A 23,492-nucleotide genomic window follows, 5' to 3' on the forward strand; every position below is an offset into this window, starting at 1 on the left:
TGGCCCTGCGGGCTGGGGTGTGTGTGACCCCCGGCAGCCTCCCCAGGGCCCGGGCCATGTGTGACCCTTGATGGCAGCCTCATCAGGGCCCAGGGCCGTGTGTGACCCCCGGCGGCTACCCCAGGGCCTGGGCCGTGTGTGATCCCTGGCGGCCTCCTCAGGGACCGAGCTGTGTGTGACCCCCGGTGGCGTCCTCAGGGCCTGGGCCATGTGTGACCCTTGATGGCAGCCTCATCAGGGCCCAGGGCCGTGTGTGACCCCTGGCGGCCACCCCAGGGCCTGGGCCATGTGTGATCCCTGGCGGCCTCCTCAGGGCCCGAGCTGTGTGTGACCCCCGGTGGCCTCCTCAGGGCCTGGGCTGTGTGTGACCCCCAGCGGCCTCCCCAGGGCCCGGGCCATGTGTGACCCCCGGCGGCCTCCCCAGGGCCCAGGGCCGTGTGTGACCCCGGCAGCCACCCTGGGGCCTAGGCCGTGTGTGACCCCCGGTGGCCTCCCCAGGGACCAGGTCTGTGGGTGACCCCTGTTGGTGGCCTCCCTGGGTCTGGGCTGTGTGTGACCCCTGGTGGCGGCCTCCCCAGGGCCCAGGCAGTGTGTGACCCCCGGCGGCCAGGCAGGATGAGGGCCCGCACGCTCACCCGCAGACCCGAGCTCATGGACATGGGGCAGGGAGGCCCGGCGGCTGCGGGCCAGCCGTCGGGGAGTGAGGACTGTGGGGGCCGTGGCAGGTGCAGCCGCTCCCCTGCTCACCTTCCTCCTGGGACAGTGACTTCTAGAGCAGGGCTTCCCCCACCATGTGGGCTGAGAGGCCAGGCCCCTACTTTTCCCACCTGAGCGCTCTGCATATATGTTACCATTTGTTCACCCTTGGTCTTCTCTCCCTCGCCCACGGGGACAGCTCTTCCATGCTCCCTGCCACCAGGTACCACTGCTGCCTCTTGTCAGAGGCCCTGGTGAGTTTATGTTTAACTCCTTACATGAGTTGCTCTTCCAGCTTCCATTCCTCAAGTTCTCGTCATGCACCTGCGTGCTGCACCTGGGTCATTGAGTCCATTCCCCAGCTTATCTCTCACTTTCCTGCTCTTGATTCTAGAAGAAGTGTCTCGAGCCCAGATCTTTTCTTAGGGCTTAAAATCCGTAAATTAAGCCATCTATCAAAAAGCTCTTGGGATGCCTGATAAACAATTCAAATTCATTTTCTGTGCTTGAAGTCGTCATATTCCCCCCCCCCCCCCCGCCAAAAGCGCTTCCACAGGTTAACAGCACAAAAATTCGCATAACTACCCATTATGGAAACTCAAACATCATATTTATCTACTTCTTCTTCCTTACCCTACAAATCTAATGTTTTCAGTATATCATGGGCTTTCTCCTTCCTTTTATGTCTTTTCTGAGAATTTTAATTCAGGCCTTCATTTTCACTTTGATTAATGTAACAGCATCCAAATTTGTATTCCAGACCTAGTTATTTCATTCCCCTCTCATCAGCTTTCCACATGGTTCACAGAATAAAACTTTTCAAAGCTGAATCGAGTTTTACTGGGTCCATACTTAGTGTACTAAGTTCTAAGTCATGTGACCCAAAGAACACAATCAGCTGGTGACAACACATTGATTGATCACATAATTTCACTGACACTGAAACTTGGTTAAAAATAAAGATCTTTATAGTTTATTTTTCTAAGTTTTGTTAAGTATTATGCTCAGGAGTGTGATACAGGGCTGTTTTTAAGTTCTCTGTATGACTGGAGCACTTTTGTCTTTGTGAAAGTGTTCTCCAAGTCAGTTATTTTTGTTTGCCACTGCATATAACTGCAGAAACTGAAAGCAATGTAAATATCCCCCAAAAGTAAAAATTGTGGAGAATTTGAGTACTTAATAATAGCACACTGGTTGATATTTTTTGGTTATAAAGCAATGTGCATTTGAAAAAGATCTGTATCAAATACACACAGAAAATCTTAAATCAGAACAAAATAAGGTCATGATAGAGAAATTATCTCTTGCTTAATAGGTGAATTTTTTGTGTTTTTGTTGGTTTTTCCTATTTTATTTTCTGTGATGAATATGTAAATTTAAGTGATAAATGCAAGTCATTAAAAATAATTTGAACTTGAAGAAAGGGATCTGGAATTTTGGGGAGTTTTTAGCCCTCAAAGTCACTTTTAGCCACTTATTTCTGACCTGCCTGGCATATGTTTTCATAATTTTAAATATATTCAAAATATTAAAAATAGCTATTTCCAATTACTCATTTGTTTTTAAACTTCTTTTTTCACAGTATAGTGAGTATTTGGTAACCTACCACAAGTTAGAGCCAGCTTTGTATTGCCAAATAACGAATTCTTTCTCACATTTCTTTATAAAGAGAGTGCAGAAAAGGGATAATTTTTGGAGAATAAATTAAAAAATATAAAGCAATTTTCACTAAGATGTCAAAGATGTCCTCTCTCATCACTTCTTTTCAATTTTGTACTGGAAATCCTAGCTAATACAATAAGATAAGAAAAGGAAATAAAAGGTATTCAGATTGGGGAGGAAGAATTAAACTGTTTTCACAGATAGCATGATTATCTACGTAGAAAATATGAATTTTTGAAGCAGTGAACACATGGATGAATGACATTTTGTTGAACAACGGAGTGACATAGATTAATTTTGAGTCACGTAGAAACATATCTGGAGAGATTAAGTCTGATTCCAAAGGACTCTTCCAGACACTTGTTTTTACTTTTTGTTTTTTTTTTTTCTCTCCGGAACTAAATCTCTTCTCTGTACCTGTTTCTTAGAGAAAAGCTGCTCTCTGTTGAAAAGCTGATTAATTTTCTCTTCTTACAAGACATGTCAAAAAGCAGCGGCTGGCGTCGGAGCTGTGTTGACAGAGGTGGGTGGGAGAACTTCAACTTCTCAATGATTTACTGTTCCAGTTCTCCTTTTCACAATTGAAATACCTCCGTATGCTGCTATTATTATTTCCAATCAAGCATTAAATGAACAGTGAATCAGAGACAAAGTAAAAATATAAAGTCTTTAACTCTGCAAAATTACATGCAAGCACAAAATTAACATATATAATTAATGACTGAAGGTTGATTCTTTAGCTTCTACTATGTAGTAGAGCTCAACCTTGAACCGCTCACTGAATTTCATCCCCTTGCTTGCTTTTCCAAAATATTGACTTCCCTGAGTTTTTCTTCTCTCCTCAGCATGCCTCTCAGAGGCAGAAACAAATACTAATAGCTTGCGACCTGTCTGTCTCTCCAGAAAGGCCCAGCACTACTCTGACTTGATTCAGTAGGAAGAACGAGACGTTGTGTTTCTGTGTGTGTGCTTTCAGGCTGTTGTGCCCAGTTGCCAAAACTCTGCTTTCTTTAGGGTAAATCGGAACTAATGAGGATGGAAATCTTCATCTGTGAAGTCAACCTACGCTCCAGGGCTGCTCCTGTGATGGCTGGGGGACGGGGCCAGCTGTCACCAACCAGTCCTCCAGTGCTTTAGTGTGGGGTCCACTCGGCGGCTGCACACGAGGCACAGCGTGACACTTGTTGGCTCCAGAAGCTTCATTGCCTTGATACCGCCTTTGTCTTTGAAAGACATGGTTTCCTCTAGGCTTGGTCAGCGACAGAAAACACAGTTTTGTCTTTTCTCCTGGACGGAATCAGAGCTGCTCCCTGTGAAGTGGACACATTGGGCCGCTCAGAGAGGGCGGCCTCCCAGAAAGACAGTCTCATCAAGGGGGAATTATGGTTTTTTGATCAAATACATCTTCAAGGTAAATATGTTCCAGTTAAAAGAGAGAGAAGGAAAATAACATATATTGGATGTCAAAAATCCCCTTGGTAAAATCACTGTTTCCGACTATTTGAAAATTTAGGGTTCTATTGTTAAAATCAAACTGAACGTTTTATGCATGTGACAGCTCAGTGTCTGTTTTCTTTTTAGCCAATATTGTACTAGGTTGTTTTTTTTCCCCCATAGAGGAGAATTAATGTGGACCATGTATACCCTGTGTGAGGCAACGCTCTATATCCTGAAATCTATTCATGACAGCATATTAACCTGCCTCTTGAGATTTTTGGGTTTTGGTTATAGGAGAAACTGAAGTGCGTCAAACCTTTCATCCTATGTTGTGTAGAAGCGGCTCTTGTTTTGTATTAAAAACTTTGCTTTTGTATTAAATGCTTTGAAAGCTTTCTTCAGTGAGAATTTGATTTTGATTTCCCTAGAATTTTGTACTTAATTAGGGGACACAAAAGCCAATGGAAGGAAGAGTTGAGGATTAAGGTGCCAAGGGGCTGGAGCATTGAGGGCAGTCCTATCTTTGAAAGTAATAAAGAGGAGAAGATGGCTTGAGAGAGAACCAGATTGAATGAGGTTCCAGTGTCTCCTTGAAAATGAGAATTTTTGAGTTTGTATTGAATAAAGTTCTTTGGTGAGATCTTTCCCTATGAAAGTTTCTTTCTTTTATTCATTTATCAATGAAAGTCATTCAATAAACTTTAACAGCCCATAGTTCTACTGTACTTAAAAGAAAAGCCTCTATGTGGTATTTTATCACCTGAAATTCTTGTAAATCTCTACAAGAAGCAATAATTTATCCAGAAGCCTATCTCCAAGACCTATTTTTATATTTTATTCTGCCATAAATAGAGACAATGCAAGCCCAAAATAAAGTTTCTTTTATAAAGGAATGTATATATTCTCTCTTCGAGCTATTTTGCCTTCTATCTCTAGTCACTAGATATTCTTTATTCATTCACCTTTAACCATTTTTATCATGGTATATTTCTTCAACTTAAGCTATTGTCCTGAAAATTACATGGAGAAATACATACAGATACATACATACAGATAATGAATATCTACCTGGGACAAGGTCAGCAGTCTCTTTCTAAGGAGTATAGCAGACCCATTCATTCCTTTGATGAGTTTATTTTATCAAAACTTCAGCCTCTATGCTAAGAAACTTTACTATGATCAATATACCAAAAGTCAATGTGTCATTCAGCTACCAGGGACATATATTTACCAAGTTCACAAGATTACTGTGTAAAACCAGAATGATGATTTATCCATTTAAAATAGCATGTATCACTACCCACGGATGGAAACATCCAGGTTAGTAAGTACACATTACAGGAATTTGGTCAAGTCCTATTGATTACGAGTCCCTAAACATACTGTCTCTTCATATCATCATGCCTTTCAAACTTGTGTCCCTGAGTCTTTCTCCACACAGAATATTCCTTAAAGGGAAATTTCTAAATTAAATTTTGACCTTTTAACTCTCCTGCTAAAAAAAAAAAAAAAAAAAGCTTTAATATAGTCACACTATAGCCAGGACAATGTCTACGTTGCTTAACCTAATTTTCCATAGTCCAGAATGATTTGGCTTCTACCTGTCTCCCTAGCCTTTTCTTTCACAGATCCTTACCACCTTGGCATTCTACTTCAGAGGATGAAATTTCTTTAATTTCTTGAAAAGGTTGTGTTCTTTCTCAACTTAGGATCTTTGTCCATGTTATTCCTCTCCCTAGATGAGTATTGCTGCATACTCCTCCCCTTTCACTTGGCTGGCTATCTTTTCAGCTTAGCTTAATTAAATTTCTTCCAAGAAGTATTCCCCGATTCCATCTTAAATATGTAAGTATATTAAATGTCCCCAATACACATCCACAGTGATACCTAGATCCCTCTCATCATAGCACTCATCACGCTTTATTGCAAATGGTTTCTTAATTGTGTATGTTCCTCACTAGAGTGTAAGCTCAGTGAGAATGGGCACAATGGCTGTCTTGCTTATTTTTATCTTCTATCACAATTTACAGCATTATAGAAGGCTCTTAAAATATTGGTGAGTGAATAAAGAAACTCACTGTCAGTTTCTGATTTTGCAATAATTTTAATATCCCATGAGAGAATCTAAAATTCAGTATGAAAAGTACATGTTTTCTCTATAATAGCTGGATTTCCATGAGGATTCACATCAGAATCAGAATCCAGATATTGGACAGCAAACATATTAAGGAGATGAATTTATCTCTAAAGACATCTGGGTAAAATAGCTTGATGCATTCCTCTGACCATGAGTTCACCCCAGCAATAGCTGCCAAACCTGTCAGACCACTGGCTGAGTACTCTTTCCTTAATAGTTATTTAGAAAGTCCTAGGGAGAGTCTACTTCTATGATTCTCTCTCATACACATTGTCTCAATGTTTCATAAATTCAACTGCTGGCTGAAGTTGAATATTCCTTCTTCAAATATGTTGAAGTTATGGCTCTATTCTCAGAGGCAGCCTGCTTTGTATCCCCAAAGAGCTAGAAAGGATGCTATTCTTTGTACTTGAACTGACAAATGCTTATACAAAGTAAGTAATTTCTGAACAAATTAATTAAATGAGACAGACATTGTTGATACTAATGGAAAAGTTACTTTAGGTCAACAGATAAAAAAATTGTCCAAACTTCAAGATCACATGGGAAGTTTTGATAAAAAATATAGATGTCTAGTCTCTATCCTCAGATAAATTCAGTAAATAATGAAATGATCAAGGAATTTATAGAAATCAACAAGCTTCAAAAAAAAATCAGATTCTTTGCTTTTTTTTCTTTACTTCTTTTACTGAATACATATAAATACCCAGATAGTAGACCTTGGCATTTTCACTTCTATAATCTTACTATAAGATTGTGTTGATTAGATGTGTTAAGGCAGCAATTATTTCCTTGGATGGGCTGTGCTAGATTTCAATGTTTACGGTACAATGTATGTGTGGGAGCATGTATTTATATAGATATATGTGAAGAGATATGATTATTCTCCTGATGTAGAATAAGCAAAGTTAGTTGTATCCCTGAAGGCTCCATTCTAATCTCATCTTTACTGGCAAAACATTCTTATCAGACATTTCACAGAGTATTTAACTTACAATGCTACAAAACACATCAACATGTTGCATTGATTTGAGGACTGTAAAAACTACATTATGCAAAATCTTCAACTTGACTGAAGATAGTTTTAATTAAACTTTATAGCTTTAAGCCATCATTTCCATTACTTAGATTTTATTTATAACCAGGACATAGATCTCCATAATTCTGATGGTTAGTAAAATTATGACAAAAAAAGGTGGTATCTTAGTAAAAATAAAAACGACTTAACTCAGAGACTGAAAAGAATTCTGTCAGGTACAAGCTGTGTAAACCAATGTACAGTTTTTTAAAAAATTTTATTTATTTATGATAGTCACACAAAGAGAGAGAGAGAGAGAGGCAGAGACATAGGCAGAGGGAGAAGCAGGCTCCATGCACCGGGAGCCTGACATGGGATTCGATCCTGGGTCTCCAGGATTGCGCCCTAGGCTAAAGGCAGGCGCTAAACCGCTGAGCATCCAGGGATCCCCAATGTACAGGTTTTTAAAAAATATATTGTTTATTTGGTATATACAGATTTTATTTCCTCTGCATATTAGGTATGGTTTAAAAAGAGATTACAGGAATAGATAAGGCAGATGTGGTACCCATCCTCATGGGACTTAGAGTCCAGTACGTAACACAGTTGTTAAACAAATATTTACTTATAATTATGCTGCACCCCATACAAGAAAAGATAGGAGTAACCATTCAGGAAAGTTGTAATAAAAGAATCATATGTCATCTTTTGCAACTGTTTTTTCTTTCTTTCTTTTTTTTTTTTTTTTACTTAGCATAACATTTTCAAGGTTTACCCAGGTTTTAGCATGTATCTGTACTTCGTTTTATTGTCAAATAATACTCCATTGTGTGGATGCATCATATTTTGTTAATGGAATTCTTGCTGTGTCCTTTGGTAGAACAATGCTCTGGAATCCAAGACATCCAGGCCCACAAAGCTTAGAGTCTCAGGGAACAGAAGCACAAGTTTTCTAAGTGGGTTCACTGGGCATGATGGAAATAGAAATCGGGTCATTTCTACTTTACCCTGTGCTTCTTGAAGCTGTTACGATCCAACACGTGTGACTGTCAGTGACTTAGGGTGTACACTACATCTTGGGGGAGGGCCCTCTACCCTCTGAGGGTCTTCTCTCCAAGATTGCAGCTCAAAAAGCTGTTTATCATTTTGTCAACTGGCAGCTTCTGAGCCACATGGTATGCAAGAGGACTAATGGATCCCATGGTGATGTACCCACTGCTGAACCTCATTTGCTCCAAAGCAGATTACTCTGTCCAATGAAATGTGATGCAGGATTCGATGCCAGTGAATCAAACACTATAGGCCTTTGGAAGGTGGTGTTGGTTGAGGCCCTGTGGAAAGAAAGAATAAGCAAATTCATTTTCAGAATATTGGTTGATTTTTGTCAAGATGATTGTTATCCCTTGAAGGATAAATGGGTTCAATGGCATCAACCTGTTGCCAACTGGCTAGTTGATCTTAAGTGATGCTGCTGTTGTTAGTCTACATTGTGAGAATTTTAGTTACGTGGTGACAGCAGTAACTGCACCTGTATTGGTGAGTGAGAACTTAGGCTGTTATGTCTATTCACAGACTCCCTTTCTGCCACCACGGGCCATTGTACTGGTATTGAGGTGGGTGGTGACAGTGTTTGGCTACTATCATCTACCTATTATTATATACTAGGCTGTATGATAAATCTGCAATGGCCGATGCTGTCTAGAGGCTGCTAATATGGTACAAAGACTTTTCACACTTTGTGTTCAGCATAATAGCTCTAGTTACATGCCTTTCCCTCAGAATTTTTTGTTTTCTATGTTCCAGTTATTTTTTGCTCACATCACTGACACATCATTGCTCCTGCCCATTAGTTGCTCCATATTCTTGCTCCATGCCACTTTTCTTTCCATGCGAAGTGAATGACCAAGTGCACTTTCCCAAGCTCTAGTGTTTGGGAAGATTTTTCCTCACTACTGCTTTTTCAGGCCACTATAACGTTAAATAAATGGAGCTAACTATTTTGTGAAGCACATCAGCCTTTTGTCTTTTCCTTCTTTTGGTCATTAAGGATACTCCCCTTCCTGACACGTGTCCATTACCATGACTTGAAAGTAAGTGAGTTGAGGAGAGATGATGCCACGGCCTCTGAGTCATCTGCTTATGCATCTTACCTGTGCTTCTGACTGTTCATGTCTGATCCCACATGTACCATTCTGTCTTATGATAAACCACTGTTGGCCTGACATAAGTTTATTACTTTGTGTATCTAGCAACTTTGAAGGCTAGTTCTAATGGCATGGTCCCTGTATGTCCCGTAATCAGGTACTCCACTCCCAAGATCTACTAGGAGTTCAAGACCTATCATTTGAATGTTATATATGTACTGCTGGAAAAAGCCTGGTTAAACAGGTGTCTTATTAGGAGGTACTCTTGGAAAGAATACTCACAAAAGACTGAACAAAGCAATAATGGGCAGAGAAAGAATTTAAACTATGATGAAGAAGAGTGACCTCAGCTTAGCTCTCAGGGATCTCTGAGGCTGAGGTTTTTCAGAGATATTGCAAAATGAGGTAAGGGACTTGCTCTTTGTACCCAGGCACCCATTATTAGGAGATGACTTCCCCTCAGGAAGGGCTTTGCCCCTAGGCAAAGCAATCATGGGGACGGACTCAGTTATGGAAGCTGGGGAATGAATTGCTGCCTTCTCAGGGGGAGATCTTGATGGTGGCCCAAAACTCTGCACCATGTAGTGCTCCTAAATAGTCACTTTTTATTTTTTTTATTTTTTTTTATTTTTATTTTTTTTAATAGTCACTTTTTAGATCATTGATTAAACTCAAAGAGGAAGAATTAAACACTACGGTCTGTAGTCGGGATTTTTCTCTTCTTCCTCTTGCCTTTTCAAAAGTCCTGTGCATGCTGTAAACCTATGTAAAGATTACATCTTTCAAATATGCAAACTTCTGCTCTCGAAAGCAGAAATGGTTTTCAAGAGCAACCAGTAAAAGAATAGAGGAGCTAGGAGCTCAAGGAGAAGCATCTCTATAAGATGTTGGTTTAGGCAGAGTTCTGCTGAAGGTCATCTCTCCTGATCCTGGAGGATGACTATGGTGTAAGTCGGACTTCCACATCCCTCGGTCATTCATTAACTGCAGCATAAGCTCCAGGCTTCCAGGTCTCTGCTGTAAAGACAAAGAGGCCCAGCAACCGCTGCAGAGCAACAAAAGAAAATCCAAGATGAAGGCTGCAAGAGGCAAAGGCCTGCCCAAAAAGAAGAGGGTACCTCAGAAGAGTCAAAAAAGTATGGGTAAGAAGGATCTGGAATGAATGGCAAGTGTCAGCCATCGGGAACACTGAGGAGCATCCACTCCCAAGATAATGATTCAGGGGCACCTGGGTGGCTCTGATGGTTAAGTATTTGACTTTGGCTCAGGTCCTGGTTTGGGGTCCTGCTCAGCGGGGAGCCTGCTTGTCCCTCTAGGCCCCTCCCCACTTATGCTCACTCTCTCTCAAATAAATAAAATCTTTAAAAAAAAATATGACCAAAACTACCTCATTTATCTATTTTTTAAAATTTTCTGGTTTTTTTGTTTGTTTTATTTGTCAGTTTACTCTCCAGCATTTGGAGGTACTACAATATTCAATTATCCCTCCCTTTATCAGTTGGACAGGGCGAGGCCTCCTCTTTTTGCTTAGAATGTTTTGCTTTCACTTTTTTCCCAAGCTAGTGCAGAAAATTAATGTTATTTTTGTATTGATCTGATTTATTGATTTTGGAAATTGGAGGACACCTATGAGATATGATAAGTATCAAAATGTCAAGTAAAGGCCTGCACTACTTGGAAACATTTCAGTTTTTATGTGAAATGGGTAAGATGCAAAGAGCTTGGCAAAAGAAGATGAGATCTTGGGGGAATAACCACTCTCATTAAGGGTGAGTGTAACATTCTTTGGCTGGTTCCTTCCATACCTCTTGCTCATATCTCTTCCTCCTGACCTAAAATATCTCTTGTTATAATACTTCCAGAACAGGAGCTTGAACCAGGCAGTGAAAAATCAAATAAGAGAAAAGGGGCGTGTGTTTGTGTGATTTATATGCATTTTAGTTCAAAGGTAGTACTTTGAACTGGGTGGGAGATTTCATAGTCTTGTTTCCGTTAAGTAGCAAACATCAGGGCATAAATAAAATATTCTATGATTTTAAAGTCAAGCTAAATCCATCTTCTCTTTGTTATGTTAGAATCCCAAAAGTGCATGGAGGCTCAAAGATACGGAGTGGTTCTGATACTTTACTCAGGGTACCTAAGATATAGCTTCCTTTTAATGCCTTTTGGCTAAGTGACCATATTCATGGCCATTTCTCAGAATCATTTTCTACTTTTTGCCTCTATCAAGCAGTTGCAGTTGTCATTTAACAAACTGATAATTGACATTCAACGACTCATCCATGCAATGAATATGTACATGTTCAGTGTGTGAGTGTGCTCTTTCTTTCTCATAATTTTCTGAAAGGCATGTATTAACAAATAGCTCTTCTGATTAAAGTCTTCAATATATTTTCATTGCTTTTGGGAAAAATGACGGCCTTCTTCCATAACATAAGCATGTTCTTTGCCACCCAGGCTTCTCCTGTTTCTCCCACTTCTTTTGTATTTTCCCCTCTGTAGCCTAAATGTCAGCTTCCCTAAGCACATTCTCACAATTGTCTAGATAGAGCATACTTTCTCCTATATGTATTTATAATATATATATAAAACATAAATATAAATATACAAAAATGTATTATATAATTATGTAATACATATTATATGTTATATATAACATATTTCATATATATATATAATGTATATTTTACTTTTAACTTTCCAGGTTCATTACTATACTGACTCTGATCTATTTTTTAGACCTGATCTCATGTCCAAAATGTTTTCAAAGCTTTCTTTGCCTATTTCCTTCCAGGATGAGTTGAGAATTCTCTTCCATTCTTCTGTATGTAATGTCAACATTGCACCTATTCCACTGAATTGTAGTTATTGGTTTACTTGTGTCTCTGTCCCATCATAATTTATCAAAAGTATTTTATCAAACGAATATAATATCTCAGTCCCTGTGCTTGTGGGACAAAGATAAATGAAATAATCTCTGTTCTCTAGGAGCTCCAAAAGAAATACTATTATATTACAACATAAACATTATAAGGGAGATATGAAAAGGAACCATAAGAGCATATGTGACTAATGATTTGGGAGAAGGGACAATTTGGAAAGACGATAGATGAACACTGACATTTAAGTTGCACATTGAATAATGAGAATTTTTCTGGACTGAGTTTAGGACTAAAGAGTTTTCTATACACAGAAACAGAACAGTCAGAAGGGTTTCTAGAATAAATAATAATTTGTGTCAATGAGAAAACTAAATCTATGTGCAATGAACAAGATTTGTTTCATTATTTCCCTTTCTTTTATAATGTTCATAAATGTACTGTCTTGGAATAGGACATCATTTTTCATGGTACTGTCAGGGAATTGAGAAAAATAAATGGAATGCATTGAATCAGCCACTATACCACCATTCAGAAATAACATTGGCTACATGTGGTAAGCATCATTTCTGGATGCTTCTGTGTGATGTATGGGGTCGAGGTGAGGGGGAAGAGTGAAAAGGAAAGAGAAGGAGTTTTATTTTTATTTTTTATTTGTTTAATAGTTTTTTAAAAGATTTTATTTACTTATTCATGAGATACACACACACAGAGAGAGAGAGAGAGAGAGAGGCAGAGACATAGGCAGAGGGAGAAGCAGGCTCCATGCAGGGAGCCTGACGTGGGACTCGATCCCAGGACTCCAGGATCACGCCCTGGGCCGAAGGTGGTGCTGAACCGCTGAGTCACCCAGAGATCCCCAGAAGGAGTTTTATAACAATGGGATCACAGTACTTAAGGCAGTTGTAATAGAAAAGTATTAAATTTAATTTATACAGAAGAAATGTGAAGTATCACGGTTTAGTTATTTATTTTCACTGTGATACGCAGTACTTTCGACAATGTCTCTGAGACTAAGTAAAGAATGATCAACTTGTGAAGGGGACAAAGATGTATTTTTTAAAACAATTCCAATGAATAACACTAGAGATCAACTCCTTATCATAAACTATTAGGCAATTAACAGTTTTACGTTTCCTATCTCTTCCATACCATGGACACTCAATTTTATTTTTGCTTTTATCATGTTTATTTTGTTAGTTATTTCACTAAGATTCTATTCTAAAGTCAATTTCTCAGTGGCTGTGATTCATTTATTCATTTATTTTTACATTGAATTTTTAACTACTGTTTCCTGATCTCGGGAAATCTAGGGCCTCCATCCCTATGGAATAGGAATGTCCTATTCCATAGAGAAGTCTGTGACCAGCCTGATGCTTACCCCTTCCCCCCAGTTAGTAGCTTGTGTTTTAGATCTGAAAAATGAAAAGAATTTTTTCTTTACTTTAAATTATATAAATTTAAATTATATAACATGTAATATAGCTTTGATTTTGATCCTTTTGTATCATTGCTTGTAGTTGATTCAGTGGGAATCAGAAGTATATCTATGCTATATAACAATGAAACCTCCTTCTTTCTCTAACTGTACTTTTCAAATTTTATTATCTTTTCCTTGTATGGTGCTGCTGGTGACTTTTTTGGCCATAAAAACCCCTATGTTTTCCAACTTATTGGGTGTTAGATAAAAGTCTGTGATCAGTGATGCTTGGGTGACTCAGTCAGTTAAGTGTCTACCCTCTACTTGGGTCATGACCTCGGGGTCCTGGGCTTGGGCCCTGCATGAGCTCCCCCTTTCCTCCCTCTGTCCCTCTGTTCTGCTCATGCTCTCTCTCTCTCTAATAAATAAATATTTAAAAAAAATGAGTCTTGATCATAGTTGACATTACCATCAATATCTAAAAGACCACTAGTCTGAATAACAAATGACTCTTTTTCTTACCCTGCCACATCTTTAGCACCCAGAACAGTGCCTGGTTCAGAGTAAAAATTTAATAAATATTTGTTGAATAAATGAACAAGTTGATATTAGATTATGAGGTAAGAATTGTCTATTGTGAAATATTTTATTGTAAAATTATCCCAGTGATATTATTTGCCTCATTTTGAATCTTCCAGGTTTTATTTTACTTTCTGTCACTTAAATACTATATCGAGGAATTGTTGAACTATTGTTTCTCCCTACACTTTCATCTTGAATGTAAGTTTATAAAGCTAAACATTTTTCTTTGATAATTCTCAAGTAAGCTTTCCTTTCCATTAGTTAAAAAGATATTTAAAAAGTCATAAGACTTTTGTCTAAGTTCTGACATGTAAAGAGCTTGGAGGTCATCACTCCTATTTTTTTGAAAAGAGCAAAGCTGATTGAACACACTGGGAATTAACCACTTTATCTGGATTCATCAAAGAACTGATGTCAGGGCAAACCACCACCTAAAATGTGGAAAGGCCTAAAGATATAGCAACTAATATCTACTTACTTAAAAGAGAAGTCACTACAGCCAAACCCAAAGGAAGCAAGAGGGAAAAAGAAAATCAACTTTGTCTAAAGAACAATGATAACAATTATGGCATGCTTCTTGTAAAAAATCATAATATAGATAGTATACAGTATAGATTAGACTGAGATATTTGAAGAAGGTGCCATCAAATTAGAATTATGTAAACCCAGCAAAATTATTGTCCAAAAGTAAAGGAGAAATAAAGAGTTTTTCAGAAAAACAAAAACTGGGGAAATTTAATGACTTGTCTTACAAGAAATGTTAAATAAATTTCTTCAAGTAAAAGAAAAATAATATAAGCAAGAAACTTGGATTTATAAAGATAGAAAGAGCATAGGAAAATAATAAAGGTAAAATACTTTTATTTTTCTTATTCTTTTTTTTTTAAAGATTTGTTTATTTTAGAAAGAGCGTGAACAGGAGAGGCAGAGGGAAAGGGAAAGGCTCTCAAGCAGACTCTGTGCTGACTGCGGAACCCCACAAGGAGCTGGATCTCACAACTCTGAAATCACAAGAATCAGAAGTGTAACCAACTGTACCTCCCAGGTACCCGGATTATAGTGTTATTTGAAGGTAGACTCATATTGTTTGAAAATATATATTGTATACTCTAGGTAAATCATTGGAAAATTGGTTGATTCTGGGATAGGAGCAGGACAATATAAGATATCCTTTCAGTGTCTTGCAGGGCCAGGAGTAAGAAAGTGCTGAAAAATAATAAAATAAATAAAATAAAATAAAATAAAATAAAATAAAATAAAAAATAAAAAACCAGGCACACGATAGAACATGTAAAAAGGACATAAGAGTGACCTGAAAGAGCTGTCAGGGGCCAAAGCTGGAACAATTTGAGCAACAACACAAATAAAATAGAATTGGATTATAATAGAAAATATAAAATAAATATCCATAAGTCCATTCTGAGAGGAGGAAATGATTGGTTAAATTAAAAAATGGAATAGGCATATCTCTTGACCCCCCAAATGCCAAATAATTTATATAGATTCCCATCTACCTTTTAAGAAGTTAGAGCATCTCCTCACTTCTTACCTCTGGGATGAATACCGTAACTTTCCTTCAAATGCTACTTATGGAAAGAGGAAAAACACTAATTTCACAGTGGAAGAGCCTGACAAACACTATCTCAGCCAGATGATCAAGCTCAACATCATTAGTGATACGTCATACATGGATAGCAAGAATTCTTAATGTGATGTGATGAGGAAAACATCTGACAAACACCAACAGAGGGACGTTTGACTTAACACTTGAACAATATTTCTCAAAATTGTCAAGATCATCAAAAACAGTAAGCAAAAGTGTCACAATCTAGAGGAACCTAAGGAGATATGATGACTAAGTGTCATGTAGTATCCTGGGTGGGATCCGGGAATAGGAAAAAAAAATACATGAAGTAAAAACTAAGGAAATCTGGGGCACCTGGGCAGCTCAGCAGTTGAGCATCTGCCTTCAGCTCAGGTCATGATCCCAGGTCCTGGGATCGAATCCCACATCGGGTTCCTTGCGGGGACCCTGCTTCTCCCTCTGCCTGTGTCTCTGCCTCTCTCTGTGTCTCTCATGAATAAATAAAATCTTAAAAAAAATTAAAGAAATATGAATAAAGTACGGATTTATCATAATAATGTATCAACATTGGCTCATTAATTATGAAAAAATCAGACATGAATATTTAATATTTAATGTGATAGTAGTAATCAATCACAATATCCTTGACAAGAATGAAATGGGCATTCTTAGTGGATATGCGTTTCTAAAATTGGTGACTTACCAATGTTTTTCACTGTCCCATCAAGCTTCAGCACCATCTTAGAATCTTAGAACCCTCTAATTTTAGAGATAAAATCAGTGCTAGAAAAATCTTGGAGATCTAGATTACAAGTGATAAGGAAAAGGATTGGATTTTTATTTCATATAATTGCATAAAAAGAATCTGAAATGTGTGGCTGGAGGTGGACAGTACAATTACGTATTAGTTGAAAAATATAATGGAAGGAAATAATCTTCTAAAACTCTTGTTTTCTCTCCTTAATGCTTTATTATAACAGTGCTTAAGATTCTCTTTTCAGTTTAATGAGCAAGGAAATCCAAATTCTGAATCTTTAGTCAAATTCATGGCTGCCTGAGCAGGAGTTCACTCTTAATAAGAGTGATCTTTTGGGGATTCCTATCGATGGCAACCATGGGTGCCTGGTTCTTTACCATGAGACCAGTGGTAAGTGAGAGAAGAAAGTGTGACTTTTTAAAAATAAATCTTTAATTTTATAGTAATTTTTGTATCTGCAGAAAATAAAATAAAATAATAAAGAATTGCCATATATCCCAAACCCAATTTGAAATTTTGGCAGTTTTTTGCTTTATGGGTTATATTGTATATTATATCAAACACTGTTAAATATTTTTGGTGACTCATTTCTTTTGACACGAAGCTGCCCTTACTCTAGTAGGTTAAAGTATTTGTCTTAGATTCTATCTTATATTATATTCTTGAAGTTGAACCAGGTATCTTTTAATTAGATTTTGCCTGATTTTTAGCCCTTAATTTTTATTATTTTAATATAACTGATTTTCTATCTTTTATAATAAGCACACAGCAGGCTTTTACAAAATGAAATTTAATTTCTATATTGTAATGTTGAGTTTAAATCTATTTGTATTTATTAATTACTTTCATATTTGGACTCATGTCCATTTAAGGAGAGCATTTACTGTTAAACTGTGTTAAGAATAGAAAAAACTCTTTTAGTTCTAATGTGAAATATTCTCTAATAAATGAAAAAAAGCTACAGAATATTGATAACCTGTAATTTGATTGGAAACACACACAAATGTTTATGTATAGAAAATATTTCTGGGAAAATATAGGAGAAACTGATGAAAGTATTTAATATGCTAGAAGAGACATGGGTGGACATAAGATAATTTTCTTTCTGTTGTTGCTATTACTAGTGTTTGGTTTGTAAGATGTCTCTATTGAGTTAACCTCTTTAATGAAGTTAAGATTTTGGTTTGCAAACTCTTCTTAAAGAGGGTATTCTTATATTTCCTTGTGGTTTTTATTTTTTTTCCCATAACCTCACATAAGGAGGAATAGCTTTTATGCCATTTGAACTTTGTACCATACAGATGTAATATAATTGAAAACAATAGATACATGAAGACAGTGGTGCTGTGTGGCAGAATGGAAACCTGAAATTTAAAAAAAAAAAATTCAATGATAGAAAGATAGAACCATTTTTTTGCATGTCTGAATTTGTGTCTGAGGTTCTTATTGGCCAAACAGCCCTTTTTCTGTTTTGATCATTATTAGTTCAAGAAGGAGGAGGAAAGTAATGTATACCATCCAAGAAATTGAGGTAGTGGGTTCGAGTCCCAGAGCGTCCATGGATCGACTATTTGTGCAAGACAAGGTCTCAGTTGACTCCACTGCGAAATGGAGTGATTGCTCTAAGTAGTGTCTTGAGTCCTTCCTAGCCTTAACTTATTTTCGTAACACAACTAATAGCCAAAACTCAAGCATAAAAGTGTTTTATAAAATGACTAGAATATGTAAAATCATGGTGGTAATGCTTTCTTATAATCAACTAATATTCATTTATAAAAGCCTGAGTTCTCTGACTGGGGCTTTTGCTTTGATTTTGTATTATATTTTATTAGTGTTAATGTAACTCAGTGATTAAGCAAGTCACAAAACATAATTTGAATGTCAAAGGGAACAGGGGCCTCTTAATTACCATTTTTAAATGAGCTTCAGAAACAATTTTGAGAGAAATATGACCTTTTGAAAAGAATTCTACTATCTGTAAAATAATTAGACACAAGTGTTCTTTCTCATTTTAGAATTTCGTTGCTTTCTCTGCTCATTTGGTCTGGATGACTGTTCCTTTCTTAGGGCTGCTGTAAGAAGGTATCGCACACTTCTGGGTGGCTTTAGCCAGAGAAATGTATTTATTATCTCACTCTTCTGGGGTCTAGATATTCAAACAGCCCAGCCAGACTCCTGAAATCTGTGGGAGAAAGTTATTCCTCTCTTGGGCTTTTTAGGAAGACATTCCTTGGTTTGCAGCTGCCTTCATTCGGGTCTCTGCCTCTCTCACCACCGGGTGTTCTTTCCCTGTTTCTTCTCTCTTCTCATAAGGACACAGGTTGTATTGCTTCAAGGGCCCACCTTCCACCAATGTGGACTCACCTAACCTCAGCTAATTCCATCTGCAGTGACTCCAGGTCTAAATAATACCACAATTCTGAGATACTTTGGGGTCGGGATTCAACATGTATTTCGGGGGATGCAATTCAATTCCTGCCAATAACACCACACAGATTAAATATACACAGAAAATGCAGCCACAAAATCAGTCTCAGATCATATTTTAAGCGTCCCAAGCAGAGTTCTTCCCAGTAGTTGGTGCAAGAAGATGATGATGGAGGATCAGCGTCACCTTACAATCTAGCAGACAAGCAGTAAGCCTGGAAAAAAGTGAAGATATTATTTCTAGACAACTAAGCATCCTAGCAGAGTTCTTCCCAGGAAGGGCTTATCTATTAAGCTCTCACCTGACTTATGGAAAATAATAGGACACCGTTTGGTGGTATTTTTTCAGTGCAGCACACATGGCATGTTCGTGTAGCTTTCTGCCACTTTGTGGGAAGGATGGCACCTGTGACATTCAGACCGGAGGAGGCAGGCCCTCATTAGGCCGAGCTGTTTGCTGCTGCCCAGGGCCCAGTCGATGACCATGCGAATGATTCACTGGCATCCTGTTAGTCATTTCTGATCAACATGCGGTCCCTGCTTTAATACATACCACCAGAATGCATTAACTTCCAAAGCAATTCCTTTTTTCATTAGCTCTCAGACAGGAACCACTTAATTTACACAATAAGATAAGGTTTTGGAAGTCTTTAATAATTACTCTTTTTAATCACTGTTGTGGCCTTTATCAACCCTTCAGTATAGACATTTTTTTTTGGAGTATTTATTTTTAAAATAGCAGATTTATTATTTTTTTGCAAAATATTTTATATTATTTAATACATTTTGTTGTGATTCTTTTTAAATGTTAAGCAGCATTATCTATCCAAATAAAATTTTTCAATAAGCAGCATTTGTGAATGTATTTTTAATTTTGTTTTCTATTTTGGTAAAAGGCATATAACAAAATTTACTGTTTTAACCATTTCTAAGTATATAATTCAGTAGTGTTAATTATATTTACATTGATTTGGAATTTGAATATATCTATTTTTATAAATTCTACATTTTCTTACACTAATATATTTTTGTGCATGTGTGTGTATACACAAATTGCTACTTTGTTTTTTTTTTTTTTTTTTTTTTTTTTTTTTATAAGTTTGTTTGTTTGTTTTTAAGATTTTATTTATTTATTCATGAGACACACGGAGAGAGAGGCAGAGACACAGGCAGAGGGAGAAGCAGGCTCCATGCAGGAGCCCGATGTGGGACTCGATCCTGGATCTCCAGGATCATACCCCAGACTGCAGGCGGCGTTAAACCGCTGCGCCACCGGGGCTGCCCACAAATTGCTACTTTGATAGTTTCTTTAGAAATCTGTATCCATACATACTTTGCCAGGTGCTATTATGTCTGTTTAAGGTATAATTGCACATGGGTATTAATTTTCAAATTGTGACCCAATATAGGTCACATTCAAATAAACAGTATGCATTAAATATTCCAAATTTTTACAAGTATAAAATCAGGCCATAGAATTTAATTGTTAGAAAAAAACTATAAAACTTAGTCTTTGTGTTTGCTGGCAAGTGAACTGTGCCACTGTGGCCTTTGTCTTAATGCTAGAAGTATGAGCTTAGTGACTGAAACAGAGACTGTTAAAAATATTAGCTAAGTCTCTTGGTTGAATCTTGAGCCAATTCATGCTCTTTTTATAGCTGGGGCACGGGAATGCAAGAGCACCGGGTTGGGGGTGGGGGTCCCAGACAAACCAGGTTCAGCCATTGGGGGTTGACAAAATCCCAAGAAGGGAACCAAAGGGTGGAGAGACAAGAAAGGGATTGATTTCAGTGGAGCCAACACCAGGAAGACAGTGCAGCAGCATCTCAAAGACTGTCTTCCAAGTGCCAAAAATACTTCCAGGTTTAAATAAGGAAAATGCAGGCCAAAGACAGGTGGGTGAAGGCAAAATTGACCCCCGTCTTGAAGTCCATCAGGGGTGGGGTCTAGCAAGCTTAGGGCAATCCTTATTTCTTGGTTTCCATCAGAGGATGCTTGACCCTGAGGGCCAAAGCTGGACCCTGAGGCTGGAAAGAAGAACAAGAGGCAGTCCGATCATCTTTCATTTTTGCACACCCCTGGTGCCAGGGATTTAGTAACTAAGGCAACTTATTTCTTTTATTTTTTATTTTTTTAAAAACTTTATTTTATTTATGATCGTCACACAGAGAGAGAGAGGCAGAGACATAGGCAGAGGGAGAAGCAGGCTCCATGCACCGGGAGCCTGACGTGGGATTTGATCCCGGGTCTCCAGGATCGCGCCCTGGGCCGAAGGCAGGTGCCAAACCGCTGCGCCACCCAGGGATCCCTATTAAGCTGAAATCTATATCCTTTCTCTGTGTCTGGGCTTACATTTTATCCCAGTGACAGTCCTTCCTGCATTTGAAGACTGATGTCATGGGTCCCCTTCACATTTACAGGTTCGTTGCTCTTTTCAGTTGTCTCTCCAGAGGGGAACAGACCATCAGGCTCTTTCTTATTCTCCTGTAGACACAATTAAGTTAATCATTTCCCATTTAAATTGTGGGGCAAAAAATGAAAATATTGTCGGAATCTAGACAGCAACTGTCGCCAGGTGGGCTGGAGAGACAGAGGTCCTGTCTGGGCCCTGAGGCTTCCACGCAGCCCCTTGAGGGACACTGCTGGGGGTTACTAGTCTCATTGCAAGAAAAGAATTCAAGAAGGGGTCAGACAGGGTGCTTGAGAAGAGTTTATTAGGTGGCTTGGTCTACTGGATGTTGATAGTCATTTTTTGTTTTGTTTTGTTTTGTTTTTGTTTTCTTTCTTTCTTTCTTTCTTTCTTTCTTTCTTTCTTTCTTTCTTTCTTTCTTTTATTCTCAGGATTGTTGCAGAACAGAAACTGGAGATTTCCCTGGCCAGAGGTTTTGTTTAACCTCTCTGGAAGAATTGATCCATACGCAGCGTGATGTGTTAGCCACTGTAGACTCCCTGATTTCTGCAAGCATGTAGTCAAGGGCCTCTTATAGCCAAGTGGCTTGCTGCCTGATTTTATCTATATGGATTTTTACTTTCCAGGAGGAGTGAACACAGGTATGGCAAGTGGTCGTAATCACATGTAGTCTCTGTTTTGTTTAGCAAGCAATCAGGTAATTAATAAGAGGCATTTCTGTGGAAACAATAGGAAAGCATAGGTTAATGGTTGGAGCAAATTGCAAACCTAGCATCTGAGTCCAGAGTGCTACCAGTGAGAAGATTTCTAGATATCAGGCTTGAAGCATCCTCAGATGGAGTGGAAGCAGGCAGTGGCAGTCTGATGGGGTTTTTTTGTTGTTTTTCTAGTTTGTAATTCAAATGTCTCTGGTGATTCCCTTGAGTAGCCCACAGAGCGACAGGCACTAAGATGATCTATACTTGAGTTTTGTGGCAGTTCCCCTGAAATTGACCTCAAGTTGTCCAGCTTGAGTTTGTAGGGCTTCAGGAAAAGGGCAGTTTTATGTTTTAATGATTTTAAGTCAAGAAATGGAGAAAATTGGTAACCTTAGTTTGGAGAATCATAGTTAGGTTTTGGAGGAAACCAGAAGAATTTAGGATCTAGCCCGGTTTTACAAGCAACAGTAAACCCTCAAAGATAACTAATCAGAACTAGAATCTAATATCCACAAAAGTGTGTTATTGAAACATAATCTCTCTCTAAAATCACTCTCATTTCTATCAAAGATAGCCAAATCAAGACTAATGTGATTGTAAAGCAAGTCTGGTGTTAAGAAAGTTGGCCTGAGGGATCCCTGGGTGGCGCAGCGGTTTGGTGCCTGCCTTTGGCCCGGGGCGCGATCCTGGAGACCCGGGATCGAATCCCACGTCAGGCTCCCGGTGCATGGAGCCTGCTTCTCCCTCTGCCTGTGTTTCTGCCTCTCTCTCTCTGTGTGACTATCATAAATAAATTTAAAAAAAAAAAAAAAGAAAGTTGGCCTGAGTTTCTACATGAACTCAGTAAGCATAGTGATTGGTCATATAGATTTTTTAGAATCTGCTTTGCTGGAACTTTTTATAAGGAATTTCAGATTGAACTTTTAATAGCGTTCTGAGGCCAGAAACCAAGTCAAATATTTGCCATCAGACTTGCCTGTGATACCTGTGGATCTAGGCAAATTTGTCTTCTGGAGTTCCCCAAAATATTCTGAGGCTTCCTGCACCTGCCAGGAAAGGACATTCTTTACTTACCTGAGAAGGCTACTAGAAACTCCGTGAGCAAGATATCAGGCCAACATTTCCCAGGGGCTTTATTGGCTCCATAAAGTCAACCTTAATCTTTTAAAGCTGTCTGGTCATATCTGAGTACGTGTGTCTCTCAAATGTGACATTCTCATCAAAGCCTTCATAACATACCAGTGTTTCCAGTGGTGTCCTATTATATGGAGAAAGATTCTTATTGAACTTATACAAATAATTATAATCGCTGTAAAAGAAAGAATAGAATACCGAGTTTCGGAATTCTGAAGGTTTCAAGTAGGGAGAAAAGTTAAATGATTCAATTCATTCACAAAGGAATATTCTATCATATATCTGTAAGTCATAGATCCCTTAAGAGAAAATTTCCTTAAATCTGGAAGAGCAAACGTTGGCAGTGTTTCAAATAACAGTCATAAAACCTATGATCATCTTCCTCAATTCATTCAGTCCCATTCGTTAATTCCTGCTTTGCTTGAATGCATCTCTTAGTCAGTTTAATTTTATGATTTTAAAAATATCAGATACCCGTATTTGTCAAAAGTCCTTTTCATAAATTT

General features: G+C 38.2%; 1 pseudogene; it reads left to right on the top strand.

Annotated features, from left to right (window-relative positions):
- The first annotated feature begins 615 nt into the window (after positions 1–615).
- The window catches only part of LOC100683796, a 74,770-nt pseudogene continuing 51,893 nt past the window's right edge, over positions 616–23,492 (top strand).

This window comes from Canis lupus, chromosome 33, assembly GCF_011100685.1.
Source record: "Canis lupus familiaris isolate Mischka breed German Shepherd chromosome 33, alternate assembly UU_Cfam_GSD_1.0, whole genome shotgun sequence".
Classification (NCBI taxonomy): Eukaryota; Metazoa; Chordata; class Mammalia; order Carnivora; family Canidae; genus Canis; species Canis lupus.